The sequence below is a fragment of the Hemiscyllium ocellatum genome, chromosome 3, assembly GCF_020745735.1.
Source record: "Hemiscyllium ocellatum isolate sHemOce1 chromosome 3, sHemOce1.pat.X.cur, whole genome shotgun sequence".
Taxonomy (NCBI): domain Eukaryota; kingdom Metazoa; phylum Chordata; class Chondrichthyes; order Orectolobiformes; family Hemiscylliidae; genus Hemiscyllium; species Hemiscyllium ocellatum.
Window position 1 is genome coordinate 80,201,941 of NC_083403.1, and position 16,161 is coordinate 80,218,101.

A 16,161-nucleotide genomic window follows, 5' to 3' on the forward strand; every position below is an offset into this window, starting at 1 on the left:
AGTCAGAAGATCTGCACCAGTGTTTTTTGAGAGTTTGTCCCAGTTATTGTAGAAGTTCTTAGATCCTTTACCCTCACAATCCTTCACACTCTCTCTCTGCTTCACTATCACCACCTAAGTAACATTTCACAGTCTCTCACATCCTCCATGCCAACTCAATAAGACCATTAATAGCTGCAGCCTGTTTTATAACATTTAACATGCAGGAGACTTAAAAATCTTCAGATCAGACATTATCCACCCTTCAAGAGCTTTTACTTCTACTAAAAAAAGTTGTAACTGCCAAAGGGGGCTCTGTTTGTCCTCTCTCCAGAGTTCAAAGGTACTTCCTGAGTTCAGGCTTGCCTCCTGTACAACATGCTCCCTGTACCCTGGAGCAAATAATGGACATCAGATATTAAGTGTTTCAAGAGAGATAGAGGTTTTATTAAGTAATGGAATTAAGTGTTATGAGAATAGACAGGAAAGTGATCGAGGATTATTGGACACCCAATGAGTCAGGACCTCATTGAATGGCAGAGCAGACTCAATGGGCTGAATGGCCTGCTTCTGCTCCTATGTCACATGTTCTTATAGACAAGAGGGCAGGGACTTCCTCATTTGAAAAAAAAATTATAAAGTCCCAACAGGTTTTCCTGACTCCTCAACAAGCATCCCTTGGGATTAGGTAGGTGGACCAAGCACAATGTTATCAACAGATCATATTGGGACAGGGAAGTAAGAAAGTGGCATTGTCAAATGCCAAGTAGATTTCAGAATGATTTTGTTGCATTTGAGCCAATTCTAGAACTTACAGGAGGATATCCAGAATGACTGATGTACATCATTCTTTGCTGCAATAAGAAATTTATAGCTCCCTCATTAGCCTCACTTTATGTCTCCTTTCATTGGTTTGATCATTCTATATTATTCATTTCCAAGAGTAAAATGATGCTGCATATTGGAGAACCTCAATGTGGTGGAAGATTTTAGGATTCCAATAGTGTATTTACTGTAGGATTCTGCCTGCGAAACTGGAAAGCATAGTGATCATCCTCCTGGGTTGGGGGTGTCTCTGACTGCCCCTACCTGGGGCCATCAAAGGTAGAGATGAGGTAATGGGACGATCTATGAAAGTCAAATTTTTGTCCTTGCTTCTGACCCTGTCCTCTCTACAGGACCTACCTTGAACTTTGAAAAAGGACTTAACCTGTGATAGGGTGTAATACGTGTCCTTTCTTGCCTTTCAGCTCTTGAGCTGTTTGGTTGGTAGAGACTGTATGTTAGTTGCCACCAAATACACTTGTATCCACACATTAAGAAGAAAATAAATTGCACCTATAAGTTCTGTCTGCGGCATTTTTCTTTTCAATCAAAAGGCCCAGGGAGGTTCCTTAATATAAAACCATTAAGTTACATTTGCCTATGCTGCTGTTAACAAACCAATTGGATATTAATGAGTAATGAATAGTCTTATATACCATTGGACAAATGACTGCAAGTATGGAGTCAGTGATCTCCTGGGTCCTGAGGAAACCAGCAGAACCATACAATTGTACAGGTGAAGCCCAATAAATCTAGAATCATGATTACATTGTATATCTTGCAAATACAGAGAAAGATATCAATTATTTACTTGATGCACTTATTGCCAATGAAACTGAATAGTGCACATCTTCCCTCAGCTAGCTCTGGGTAGAAACATTGATCAACCCAAGAGCTATCAGTATCTTTTGTGATTATTGGATGTTGTCAGCAGGTGCTTTTGAGCCAGTGGTAAAAGTCTGCCAATGACTTTTGGTTTGACTTCTAAGAAACTGCTCTAGGTAGCTGTATGAATAGAATACTCAATGAGTCTTGAATACCACTCAATATGTAATCTTCATTTTCCTCTACTGAATTGCCCACTAAAAATGCAACAAATTAAGCTCCATATCTCAATATTCTGAAAATTACCACTGTTTTAAATTTTCCTTGCAACTGGTCACTGAGTATTAAATCGAAGCTACAGTTGAAGCATCAACTCTAGCCCTAATTGTTATGATCTCTCAGTGTCTCTGCTGTTTAGGATTTTCATTTGTCTTCCCAATCTACTTGGAAGCCATCAACTGTTGTCCTAAATTGGTCGCTCAAATCCTTCCAATCCATATTGTACATTCTTTTTTCCTCCTGCTCATGAATGCTAATTTTCTAGGTCATTGCTAGCTTCTTATTGAACGCATCCTCCAATACATTAATGATTAAAGCTTGCTCAATCTTGGAGCAGGAAGTAAAATTTAAGATAAATTCAGGTATTTGTTTTCTTAATGTTCATCAAATTATAATATTACTTCCTTGTGTTTTCGAAGCTTCGGGCTTCATTTCAAATTGACGTGGTCAACTATTTCTATGCTCTGCAGTCCCTTCTCCCACTTCAATTAATTTCATGTTTAAACTCACTCACCTTTCGCGCACCTTTAATGTAATGAAATGTTACACAATGCTCCAGTCTAAGCGGCAGTTTTTGAAATGTCTTAGAGGAGGAACGTGAGCTAGAGAGGCCAAGTGATGAGAGGAGGGAATGTCAGAGCTTTGGGGCAAGGTTACTAAAGGCACAGTCACCAAAGGAGGTGTCATTAAAATGTGGAATGGTCAAGAAAGCAGAATTAAAGGAGTACAGAAATCTTGGAGAGTTGTGGGGCTGGCAGACTTTGAAAATAGGTGGTGCTACAATTTAAAAACGAGGGTGAGCATTTTAAATCAAAATGCTTGCATGACCAGAAACAATTGTAGGTTACAGAATATAAACTGGGATTTCTTATAAATTGGGAAACAGGCAGCAGCATTTTGAATAATTTCAAGTTTACAAAGGGACAAACAGGGAGAACAAACATGTGTATATTGTAAATTCCTGAGGTTACAAAGGCATGAATCAATATTTCAGCAACAGCTGAGGTAAAGTGAGCTCAGCCAATGTACCAGAATTGAAAATGTAGTGTTCTGATAATGGCATGATTATATTGTTAGAAGCATATCATGGGTTTAATTAAGCTAGCAAGATTCCAAATAGTCTAGTTTAATGCCAAATAGCTAGGCAGCTAGGGAATGAAGTTGGAACCAGTTGCTTATATACAGTAGGAGAAAGTGAGGACTGCAGATGCTGGAGATCAGAGCTGAAAAATGTGTTGCTGGAAAAGCGCAGCAGGTCAGGCAGCATCCAAGGAGCAGGACAATCGACGTTTTGGGCATAAGCCCTTCTTCCTGAAAGTGGAGTCGCAGGTAGATAGGATAGTGAAGAAGGCGCTTGGTATGCTTTCCTTTATTGGTCAGAGTATTAAGTATAGGAGTTGGGAGGTCATGTTGCATCTGTACAGGATATTGGTTAGGCCACTGTTGGAATATTTCATGCAATTCTGGTCTCCTTCCTATCAGAAAGATGTTGTGAAACTTGAAATGGTTTAGAAAAGATTTACAAGGATGTTGCCAGGGTTGGACAATCTGAGCTATAGGGAGAGGCTGGGGCTGTTTTCCCTCAAGCGTCGGAGGTTGAGGGGTGACCTTATAGAGGTTTACAAAATTATGAGGGGCATGGATAGGATAAAGAGGCGAAGTCTTTTCCCTGGGGTCAGAGAGTCCAGAACTAGAGGGCACAGGTTTCAGATGAGAGGGGAAAGATATAAGAGAGACCTAAGAGGCATCTTTTTCACGCAGAGGGTAGTACGTGTATGGAATGAGCTGCCAAAAGATGTGGTGGAGGCTGGTACAATTGCAACATTTAAGAGACATTTGGATGGGTTTATGAATAGGAAGGGTTTGGAGGGATATGGGCCGGGTGCTGGCAGGTGGGACTAGATTGGGTTTGAATATCTGGTAGGCATGGATGGGTTGGATTGAAGGGTATGTTTCCATGCTGTGCATCTCTATGACTCTACGTAGACTGAGACCAACTTGCTATGGCAGTCCTCTTCTAGCTTTGCACTCTTTCACTTGTTCTGCCACTAAGGACATTTTGGACCACACTTTCTCTGCACCTCTCACTCCCCATTTGGGAACCTTGTCACTAGGGTGACCCTATCAGGAGGAAGAAGTCAAATTTCTGTCTATAAACTTCAAGGAACTGTTGAAACACACAAGCCTCTCCATTGTGTCAAGGTAATAAATTAAGTAAATGTACTATTTAACGGGATACTATACCAGACAAAATACCTGATTTAATCTTTGGTGTTTCTTAACATGTTTCTTGCATACAAGTGCGCATCCTTGAGCTAAACAGGGAAAAGCAATTATTCTAATTGTTATATTGCACACAGACATAATCATAAAGTTAAAAATCACACAACACCAGGTTATAATCCTACAGGTTTAACTGGAAGCACACTAGTTTTCAGAGTTTTACATGAGCTCAAAAAACTGCATGAATTTATGTAAAACTCTTATCTCACTTTTTAGATTAGAATCAATCTAAACATCAGGTCATAGACAGAGAACACAGGGGGCTAACACCTTCAACATATTGTCTAGCTATCACCATTGTTAACAGCTGACTCGAGAATGCAACTTTAAAAAAGAGTTTTGTGATTTACACATGAAAGAAGTGAAACTATCACTGTATTCTAACAGATGAAAGGATTAACAGACAATCAATTTTTCAATGTATAATTTCAGTTACATCACACTGCAAACTTTTGCTATAAATCTGTGTCACGATCGAGCCCTCCACAATCACCTGATGAAGGAGCGTCGCTCCGAAAGCTAGTGTGCTTCCAATTAAACCTGTTGGACTATAACCTGTTGTTGTGTGATTTTTAACTTTATACACCCCAGTCCAACACCGGCATTTCCAAATCATGCAAAATCATGAGATGAAAGGACTGGGCTTGGTTACAATGTCCCTCACCTATACACGTAGATCACCCTGTCAACACCCTTATAACAAGAATAGAATTTACGTAACTTTCTGGAAGCTACTTGTTCTGTTTGAATGATTCAGTGCCTTCAAAAAAAGAAAGAAAATTGTTGGGAACACAAATCATTAAAAAACATAACATTTATACCTCATCTTTGACATGAAACCTATCTAAACTGAAATTTCATATAAGATTATTGAGTGCAATGTAAATGATGTCATTTTCTTAACAAATTGTTAAACGCTAAGTGATTTAGCAGGTTTTACTTTTTGGTAGGCAATCTGGGAAAGTCAGTAATTCACAGAGGGGAGAGATTGCTGGGGAGGACAGGGAGGAAGTGCGTGCAGGCAGTGTTAGTTAGACGATTGATCATTTATGAACATTGAAATATATCCAAGGCAGCCTGCTCAACTAACATTTCCTTATCTGGTTGATGTAGCACCTTTCATATTCTAAATTCAACTAGGTTAAAAATCAAACAATACCAGGCTATAATCCAACAGGTTAATTTTGAAGCTTTAGCTTTCGGAACAACGCTCCTTCATCAGGTGGTTGCAGTGCTCCGAAAGCTGGTGCTTCCAAATAAACCTGTTGGACTATAACCTGGTATTGTATGAATTTTAACTTTGTACACCGCAGTCCTACACCAGCACATCCAAATCAAAAATTCAATCCATTTCAGATTCTTTCCTTGAATCAAAAACTTGAAGATAACCAAGGTCACCAGGACGATAAAAGAAAAAACAAAGTGCCTTGCTAAGCTATTACCTGAAATGAATTTTGACCCAAGTTTTCTGCTATGTGTAGTAGGGTTACCAAACAGGAAGGATGGATTTAAAATGATTATGCTGAAAGAACACTGACCTACCCCAAATCTTTAACACAGACCCATAACTTGTTTATTATTGGACCAATATTGCCTAATGTTATAGTACTCCCATCCCAGCCACGTTCTTAGATGGATTATATAAATTTGATCACTGACACTAACAGTCCCATTCCTTATCAGATTAAACAGAGAAACTGTGATTGTTAAAAAAAAGCTACTCCACACTGGAAAAGTTCAAAGTCAATTTATTATTTTATAGAGGTACACTTTGCAACGACTTAAATGTTGAATTACGAGTAAAAATATTCAGCAATTTCTCTTCTTTAGGCACCGACTGACGTTTTGGACATTTCAGTGTTTACTGGGACTATTAGTGCATTTTTTTCAATTCAATACCTCAACCTAAAATTGCAAAAGAGTGTTTGATTTGTGTACCTTCTTTGTTTTTTAATAAAATGCCCCGATGTACTACACAGAACGTCATCAGACAAGTACATTTGATCTGAGACTCTGTGGGGAGCTGGTAGGCACCAGGATGGGGCTGTCCAGAACCTGTGACCCTGCTGAGGCAAGATTATAGGAAAATCTCTGAGGAATGTAAAGGGAAATGACCCAGATTGGATTCAAACTGCGGATTTTATCCAGCTCTCATTCAGACTATTCTCACCACGAGTGGAACTCCATCAATTCATAATCAAAGTGTTAAAATTTCGTTTTCCAGTGGAATATTTGAGCATAGCAAGAAGAGATGTCCACTTCTTTGTAATATTAAAGAGATTCAATATAAACTTTTTTAAAGTGCCCAAGAAATTTAAGTCTATTTTAAATTTTTCAATTCCTGATTAAAACTGTAAAGCTTCAGCACTTTCTTTTCCTGCATAAAGTTTCACATCAGTACCAGACTAACTTTAGGCCGCTGCCTTTAGCTTCATGTACACCTGAACTCGCTTCACAGCAACATGTAAGTTAGAACCGAACTGCAATAATAGTTAACCGACTTTAAAGTTGATATAATTCCCGCAAAATCCTCGCCTATTTCCCTGATATAAAGAGCTTGACTATTTCGAAGAGGGAGGATGACCTCTTGTTGGGTGAGTAGTAAACTTGTTTATAAACAACCAGGTTACGATCTCATTGAATATCACACACAAAGGAGATCTTCCACCTATCACAATGTCAATGTATTTCAGCTCTAATGTATATTTTCTTTAAAGACTTATGTTTACGAACACTTCTCATTCCGAAACGGCAGTCTTTCTTACCTTTGATTTTCCTCCGAGAGAAAGGCTGATTCGGTTTACATCAAAGCTGTTCTTGCCCCGTGTGAGGATCGCTGGCAAGTTTTGAGTCCAGTCCAATCGGGTAATGTACTTCCTCCTCTGTTCCAGAGTCACTGAGAGTGACTTCAGGCAGGTCCAGGCACCGCCCACTAGCCCCAGGTTAAACTGCGGGATGCCTGAACCAGAAACCGCCGAGGCAGTACAGCGGAGGGGGGTCAGTGGGACAGCTATATCCCGGAGAGATATGTAAAACATACAAAATAATCACCATTAATGGCAGAGTGTGAGGGAATTGAAGAGAAAGTATTCTCAAAGGTCGTTGAATTCCCATTCTTTTACAGAAATTCATGCTAAACAAAGGCGCTGTTTTATTACACAAAGACGACAGAACAATGTTTTATAGTCAGGCAGGTCCTGAGATTTGAACAGTGAGTTAGTCACTGCATTTCCGCAGGGAGACCAAGGCACTGACCTGAGCCAACTTTTGAAATGTGAACTGGAACCCAACACAAAACCATGTCCTGATAGTGAATGCTGTCGTGGGCAAAAGTGAGGACGGCAGATGTTGGAGATTAGATAAAAACAATGACTGCAGATGCTGGAAACCAGAGTCTAGATTAGAGTGGTGCTGAAAATGCACTGAAGGTCAGGCAGCATCCAAGGAGCAGGAGAATCGACGTTTCGGGCATAGTGGAGACAGGGCAGATCACTCTTCAGCAGCTCATCATCTTTCTCTAGGAGGCTGTCAAGCAGGAAGAGAGAGTGCTGGAATTAGTGAAATTGCCTGAATTTTAAGAGCTACGGTCTGTAACATAACTATAAGTATTATTAGTTTACAGTTTTTTGTTCTGGACTGAATTGGGGAAAAAAACTTTCACAACGGACGATTGAGAAAGAAATTGCTGTACTTTTAAAAAGCAAGTTACTGAAACTTGTTGCTTACCCTTGCCTTGGTCGCTGAGAGAGGTCGTAAATAGATGGCATGGCTCTGGTGTATGTGTAGAAGTGAAACTTGGCTGGTAACAAGTAGCTAATTGGTTGTGGAGTTGTGACCAGTTGTGGATGCCAGATGCATTACAATGACTCGCTGATTGATCCATGAGTAGCTGAACAGCTTATAGGTGTAAATGTTACAGGGATCACTGGGAGGGGAGGTGGTGACCCCTCTCTCTCAAGCAAAAGATGTGAAGCTAAAGAATTGAAGTTGTTTACTCCCACCAGTTGTTGTAAGCTTTTGATTAGATTACTTACAGTGTGGAAACAGGCCCTTCGGCCCAATAAGTCTACACCGACCCGCCGAAGCGCAACCCACCCATACCCCTACATTTACCCCTTACCTAACACTACGGGCAATTTAGCATGGCCAATTCACCTAACCCGCACATCTTTGGACTGTGGGAGGAAACCGGAGCACTCGGAGGAAACCCACGCAGACACGGGGAGAACGTGCAAACTCCACACAGTCAGTCGCCTGAGTCGGGAATTGAACCCGGGTCTAGGCGCTGTGAGACAGCAGTGCTAACCACTGTGCCACCGTGCTGCCCACCATTTTGATTCAAATCAGTAAGTCACAGACTTCCCAATTTGTCAATTAGTCACTCTGTATCTCCTGTGTAGAAAAACCCAAAGTAAAATCTCAGAAAACTAAAGAATTTGGGAAACCAAATAAACCCATTCCATCGAATCCTGTGGACATGTGCTACTGAAGGGTCCTCCCTACTTTTCTCCTCTCCATGCATACAACCTTTTTTGTCTGTCTGTCTGTCTGTGTCGGACTGTGTGCACATGTTGGGAGCAAGTCTCAGAAGTGGATTGGAATTTTAACCAGTAGAGTTACATGTTGGCAGTTCAGAGTTGTCTACCTGTAGTTAGAATCTATTTATTTGTAATGAATAGTTCTTGTTAAGTACAGAAATCTGGTCTGTGTTTTCTGTTAACCCAAATCTATTGGGGACTTGCAAACTTGCATAAACTTTTTAACATGTGTGACAACTCCAGGAATAGCAGGGATTGATTTCCAGCATGCTGCTCCAGAGAGGTGTAACAATAAACTGCATCCATGTAACCTATGTATTTCCCATTAGGAAAACCTTTTTCTTAATCTAATGGGCATCTATACATTTGATATACAATTAGTGACTGGACAGAGGGTCATGCAGGTCTGAGTTTGAATTCCTGATGGTCCTGATGTATAAATAATGTATTAATTCCCAATCCTTGTGTTCCACCCAGACTCTCAGGTAGCAGATTTATTTGAAAGGGACAAGCGATAATTTCTCACCAACTATCTGAAGAACTCTAGTCGCTTTCATCAACATTGTTTCCTTGTACTTTTCAGGTTGACATCCAATTGAATTAAATTTGGAGAAATTCATTTTGATTCCAGGATTTAAATTTGCTTTGTGATCAGTTCCAATGACATTTTTAAGGAGCTTTACCTACAACAAGGAAACACAAATTCAATAAAACTATGATTCTAATATTTCACAAGCTATTAGAAATAATGTACAAAAGGAAATCTTTTCCAACAAGCATATAACCAACTGAGTTTAGCCATAACCCGCGTTATTCACGGAGGTCACCAAGTCACCATTCCACTATATTTGAGTTAAAGTTGCAACAATAATAACTCACCATTTATTCCAGAAAATTAGAATTTACATTGACTTAGAAGAGGAACAACAATTTGATAATTAACTTAAATACTGTTTCAGCAAGGGCAAGTGCAAATAGCACAGAAAACCGCGGCATGAATTAAGTCAGAATTAGATCACAGTTTCCTGGAACCTCTTTTCTAGAATAATAGAGTACATAATTATTATAGCATAAGTTTTCGGGGAATTCAATGGCAGTATGTGTCATAGGACTGGAATACGCCCAAATCAATATCTAATTTGAAAACAGAAGACAGAGATAACCCAGTGGTTTCGGGTTATAAGTGTAAATAAAGAAATATTTTTTACTTCTAATCAATGATAAAAAAACACTCAGATGAATGGAACATGAGTACATTGCTTATGCACTGATTTTTTGAATAGAGGAATAGAGATTTGCCCTGCTATCTGTACAATCCTGCCCATTGTATCACTCCCAGCACAGCATGGTTAATGAAGAAGACCATCATCACTTTCTCATGAACTGGTAGGATTGAGCAACAAGTACATGCCTTGCCTATGACACTCATCCTAAAATTAAGTGTATTAAAAAAATTCCTCAAATAGAGAATACGTGATTGTGCAAATATATTCATTAAAACACTGCCAAATTACATTCTTTAAAAAAAATCCCACTAATGCTTGCTAGAAACATAATATATTCATATGGAGGGCCTTGACCTCTGTAGGCATAATGAACATTTCCATGAATTATTCACTTTTTGAATGAAATAGAAGCATAAAGGGTTAGTATAATAATGTCAATATCTTCCTGGTGCAGTGTCCATGTCAATGCTTTGATCAATCAGAAGCCTTTTCACACACAATTACATTTTGTAGCTTCCTTTGAAAATTGACACTCTTGTGTCTGTCTTGATAAGTTTCTTCTTATTCATTGCATGTGGACATCATTGGCTGTCCAGCATTTATCATCCAACCCTAATTGCCTATCAGAAACTGGTGATGAGCTGCCTTCTTAAACTGCTGCAGTCCATGTGCTGAAGTTGACACAGTGCCATTAGGGTGGGAAATCCACAATTTTGATTCAGTGACAGTGAAGAAACAGTGATTAATTTCCAAGTCAGGACAATGATTGGCTTGGAGCAGAAATTGCAAATGATAGTGTTGCCATTTATGTTTGCCCTTGTCTTCCTATATGGAAGTGGTCATGGGTTTAGATGGCCCTGTATATGATAATTTCTGCAGTGCCTCTTTAAGGTAGTGCACACTGCTGCTACTGAGTGTTGAAGGAGGATGGAGTGGATGCTTGCAGATGTGATGCCAATCATGTGGGCTGCTATGTCTGGACAATGTCCTGGATAAGTGCAAAGTGAACGGACTTGACAACATTGTTGTGGTTCTGTTCGCCGAGCTGGAAGTTTTTGCTGCAAACGTTTCGTTCCCTGGCTAGGGAACATCATCAGTGCTATTGGAGCCTCCTGTGAAGCGCTGCTTTGCTGTTTCTTCCGGTATTTATAGTGGTTTGTTCTTGCCGCTTCCGGGTGTCAGTTTCAGCTGTAGTAGTTTGTATGTGGGGTCCAGGTCGATGTGTCTGTTGATGGATGTTCTTGCCGTTTCCGGGTGTCAGTTTCAGCTGTAGTGGTTTGTATATGGGGTCCAGGTCTATGTGTCTGTTAATGGAGTTTGTGGATGAATGCCATGCCTCTAGGAATTCCCTGGCTGTTCTCTGTCTGGCTTGTCCTATGATGGTAGTGTTTTCCCAGTCAAATTCATGTTCCTGGTTGTCTGAGTGTATGGCTACTAGGGATAGCTGGTCGTGTCGTTTTGTGGCTAGCTGATGTTCATGAATGCGGATTGTTAGCTGTCTTCCTGTTTGCCCTATATAGTGTTTTGTGCAGTCCTTGCATGGTATTTTGTAAACTACGTTGGTTTGGCTCGTGCTGGCTATTGGGTCCTTTGTTCTAGTGAGTTGTTGTCTGAGTGTGGAAGTTGGCTTGTGTGCTGTTATGAGTCCTAAGGGTCGCAGTAGTCTGGCTGTCAGTTCTGAGACGCTCCTGACGTATGGTAGTGTGGCTAGTCCTTTTGGTTGTGGCATGTCCTCGTTCCGTGGTCTATCTCTTAGGCATCTGGTGATAAAGTTGCGTGGGTATCCGTTTTTGGCGAATACCTTGTATAGGTGTTCCTCTTCCTCTTTTCGCAGTTCTGGTGTACAGCAGTGTGTTGTGGCTCTTTTGAATAGTGTCCTGATGCAGCTTCGTTTGTGTGTGTTGGGGTGGTTACTTTCATAGTTTAGGACTTGGTCTGTGTGTGTTGGTTTCCTGTGTACCCTTGTGGTGAATTGTCCGTTGGGTGTTCTCTCTACTAACACGTCTAGGAATGGGAGTTGGCTATCCTTTTCCTCTTCTCTCGTGAATCGTATTCCTGTGAGTGTGGCGTTGATGATTCGGTGTGTTTTTTCTATTTCTGTGTTTTTGATGATTACAAAGGTGTCATCGACGTATCTGATCCAGAGTTTGGGTTGGATTTGTGGTAGGGCTGTATGTTCTAACCTTTGCATAACTGCCTCTGCTATGAGTCCCGAGATTGGTGATCCCATGGGTGTTCCGTTGATTTGTTCGTATATCTGATTGTTGAATGTAAAGTGTGTGGTGAGGCACAGGTCTAGTAGTTTAAGTATGCCGTCCTTGTTGATAGGTTCGGCCTCCTGTGTTCTGTTATGTATGTCCAGTAGGTTGGCTATTGTTTCTCTGGCTAGGGTTTTGTCAATTGATGTGAACAGTGCCGTCACGTCGAATGATACCATGGTTTCTTCTTTGTCTATGTGTGTATTCCTGATGATGTCCAAGAATTCCTGTGTTGATTGTATGGAGTGTTTGGATCAGCTGACTAGGTGTTTCAGTTTTTGTTGTAGTTCTTTGGCCAGTTTGTATGCTGGTGTCCCTGGTAGTGATACTATGGGTCGGAGTGGGATGTCTGGTTTGTGTACTTTGGGTAGTCCGTAGAATGTGGGGGTGTTGTTGCTTTCAGGTTTCATTCTTTGCTGGTCCGCTTTGGTTATCTGTCCATTTTTTTGTAGATTCCTTAGTGTGTTGATTATTCTATTGGTGAGTTGTGGTGTGGGGTCGGAATCCTTCATTTGGTAGGTGTTGGTGTCTGCGAGTAGTTGTTGTGCTTTATTGATGTAGTCTGATTTATCTAAGATGACCGTCATTCTGCCTTTATCTGCCGGTAGTATGATTATGTTCTTGTCATTTTTCAGTGCTTTCAGTGCTTCCCTCTCCTTGGTGTGGACCTGTGCCTCACCACACACTTTACATTCAACAATCAGATATACGAACAAATCAACGGAACACCCATGGGATCACCAATCTCGGGACTCATAGCAGAGGCAGTTATGCAAAGGTTAGAACATACAGCCCTACCACAAATCCAACCCAAACTCTGGATCAGATACGTCGATGACACCTTTGTAATCATCAAAAACACAGAAATAGAAAAAACACACCGAATCATCAACGCCACACTCACAGGAATACGATTCACGAGAGAAGAGGAAAAGGATAGCCAACTCCCATTCCTAGACGTGTTAGTAGAGAGAACACCCAACGGACAATTCACCACAAGGGTACACAGGAAACCAACACACACAGACCAAGTCCTAAACTATGAAAGTAACCACCCCAACACACACAAACGAAGCTGCATCAGGACACTATTCAAAAGAGCCACAACACACTGCAGTACACCAGAACTGCGAAAAGAGGAAGAGGAACACCTATACAAGGTATTCGCCAAAAACGGATACCCACGCAACTTTATCACCAGATGCCTAAGAGATAGACCACGGAACGAGGACATGCCACAACCAAAAGGACTAGCCACACTACCATACGTCAGGAGCGTCTCAGAACTGACAGCCAGACTACTGCGACCCTTAGGACTCATAACAGCACACAAGCCAACTTCCACACTCAGACAACAACTCACTAGAACAAAGGACCCAATAGCCAGCACGAGCCAAACCAACGTAGTTTACAAAATACCATGCAAGGACTGCACAAAACACTATATAGGGCAAACAGGAAGACAGCTAACAATCCGCATTCATGAACATCAGCTAGCCACAAAACGACACGACCAGCTATCCCTAGTAGCCATACACTCAGACAACCAGGAACATGAATTTGACTGGGAAAACACTACCATCATAGGACAAGCCAGACAGAGAACAGCCAGGGAATTCCTAGAGGCATGGCATTCATCCACAAACTCCATTAACAGACACATAGACCTGGACCCCATATACAAACCACTACAGCTGAAACTGACACCCGGAAACGGCAAGAACATCCATCAACAGACACATCGACCTGGACCCCACATACAAACTACTACAGCTGAAACTGACACCCGGAAGCGGCAAGAACAAACCACGATAAATACCGGAAGAAACAGCAAAGCAGCGCTTCACAGGAGGCTCCAATAGCACTGATGATGTTCCCTAGCCAGGGAACAAAACTTTTGCAGCAAAAACTTCCAGCTCGGCGAACAGAACCACAACAACGGACACCCGAGCTACAAATCTTCAACCAGACTTTAAACTTGACAACATGTCTCCTCTCAGCAATACTTAGAAGAACATTTATCAAATCATGATCTTGTTCTTCTGATTAACAGCAATGTGATGTCATGGAAATTGATGTCAACACTACACACTTCTCAAAAATTGGGACTGGTAAAGGAAGAATGTTTGACCACCTGCTGATGATGCTGAATCATCTAGTGCACCAATGGATGATGATACCAATTTAGAAGCACTTTCAAAGACAGCAGATTCCAATATTGCAATAAAATAGGTGAGGCACAGGCAGAGCTGCATGTCCTCACATTACCAGTGCTGAATTATTAAATAAATTAGATTCATTGCATAACTATTTTCAACAGGCCATCAAAACAAACAAAAAAGCATTTGAGTTACTGGCAGTTTTCCATTCTTATCAGGAAACAATTGTCAAAAATGAAACAATTGTCATTGAAAACTATTTTCAAAGGGCAGGTATACAATGAAAGCAAGTTTTGGGATTTGGCAATTCTCATTTTTGTATTCATTTTGAAATTGGTAATTAGAGGTGCACGCAGACGTCAACAAAAATTTGTAATATGACCACTATCATTGAGCTCACAATGCGCACATATGTGGCCACCACTATTTCGCATCAGTAATGACAATGGCCTGTAATGTTGACAAATTTTATGTGCCCAGATGTATTGACATAAATATGTAATGCTGTCAATGCTTGTATATTAATTTTCCAAAATTCATGCATTCTAGAAAGGTTTCATCAGGCTGGAAAGCAATAAATACTACCCCTCTTCAAGAAAGGAGGGAGGCAGAAAACAGTAACCTATAGGTCAGGTAACTTGATGTTTGTCATGGATGAAGGTGTTGTAAATGATCACTAATTGTTGTAATTGTGTGTTATAGACTCATAGAGTCATAGGGTCATATAGCATGGAAACAGACCCTAATGTCCAATTCATCCATGCTGACCATGATCCCAAACTAAATTAGTCCTATCTACCTGCATTTGGCTCATATCCCTCCAAATTCAAATGTCTTTTAAACATTGCAACTGTATGTGCATCCATCACTTCCTCTGGCAGTTCTTTCCATACTCTAACCACTCTCTTGTGTAAAAATGTTGCCCCTCATGTCCTTTTTAAATCTTTCTCCTCTCATCCTAAAAATATGCAGATCAGTTTTGAACTCCCCCACCTGAGGGAAAGAAGTTTGCTATTCACCTTATCTATGCCCTCATGATTTTATAAACCTCTGTCAGGTCACCCATTAATCGCCTACCCTCTAGTGAAACATGTTTTATAATTCAAAACCTCCATTCCTGGCAAAATCTGGTAAATCTTTTCTGAGTAAAAAGTGAGGTCTGCAGATGCTGGAGATCAGAGCTGAAAATGTGTTGCTGGTTAAAGCGCAGCAGGTCAGGCAGCATCCAAGGAACAGGAGAGTCGACGTTTCGGGCTAAAGCCTTTCATCAGGAATGAGGAAAGTGTGCCCAGCAGGCTAAGATAAAAGGTAGGGAGGAGGGACTTAGGGGAGGGGTGATGGAGATGTGATAGGCTTCCAAGGAGCAGGAGATTCGATTCCTGATGAAAGGCTTTAGCCCGAAACATCGAATCTCCTGGTCCTTGGATGCCTATCACATCTCCATCGCCCCTCCCCTAAGTCCCTCCTCCCTACCTTTTATCTTAGCCTGCTGGGCACACTTTCCTCATTCCTGATGAAGAGCTTTAGCCCGAAACGTTGAATCTCCTGCTCCTTGGATGCTACCTGACCTAAATCTTTTCTGAACCCTCTCCAGTTTAATAATATCCTTTCTCTAACAGGGTAATCAGAACTGGACACAGTATATGGAAAATAAAGAGCATGAAAGCATGGAAAGGGTTAAAGCATGAAGACCACTGTCAATCTGTGGTTGTGGAAGGCAAGGTGGGATAAGAATAGTGGAATGCTCTTAGCAGAGTAAGGTTAAGGCTGAAAGGTCATGTCGGCAAGA

At 40.9% G+C, this 16,161-nt stretch overlaps 1 protein-coding gene across 1 annotated transcript in view; it reads right to left on the reverse strand.

The window, feature by feature from the left end:
- Positions 1 to 7,074, reverse strand: part of LOC132833043 (adhesion G protein-coupled receptor F5-like) — an 81,644-nt gene extending 74,570 nt beyond the window's left edge. Inside the window, exons 1-3 of the mRNA XM_060851276.1 lie at positions 6,957 to 7,074; positions 4,912 to 4,951; positions 4,165 to 4,223 (exon numbers count right to left, since the gene is read on the reverse strand). The gene's annotated coding sequence lies outside the window, so the exon portion shown is untranslated. The remainder of the gene's footprint in view (positions 1 to 4,164; positions 4,224 to 4,911; positions 4,952 to 6,956) is intronic.
- Positions 7,075 to 16,161: the final 9,087 nt, after the last annotated feature.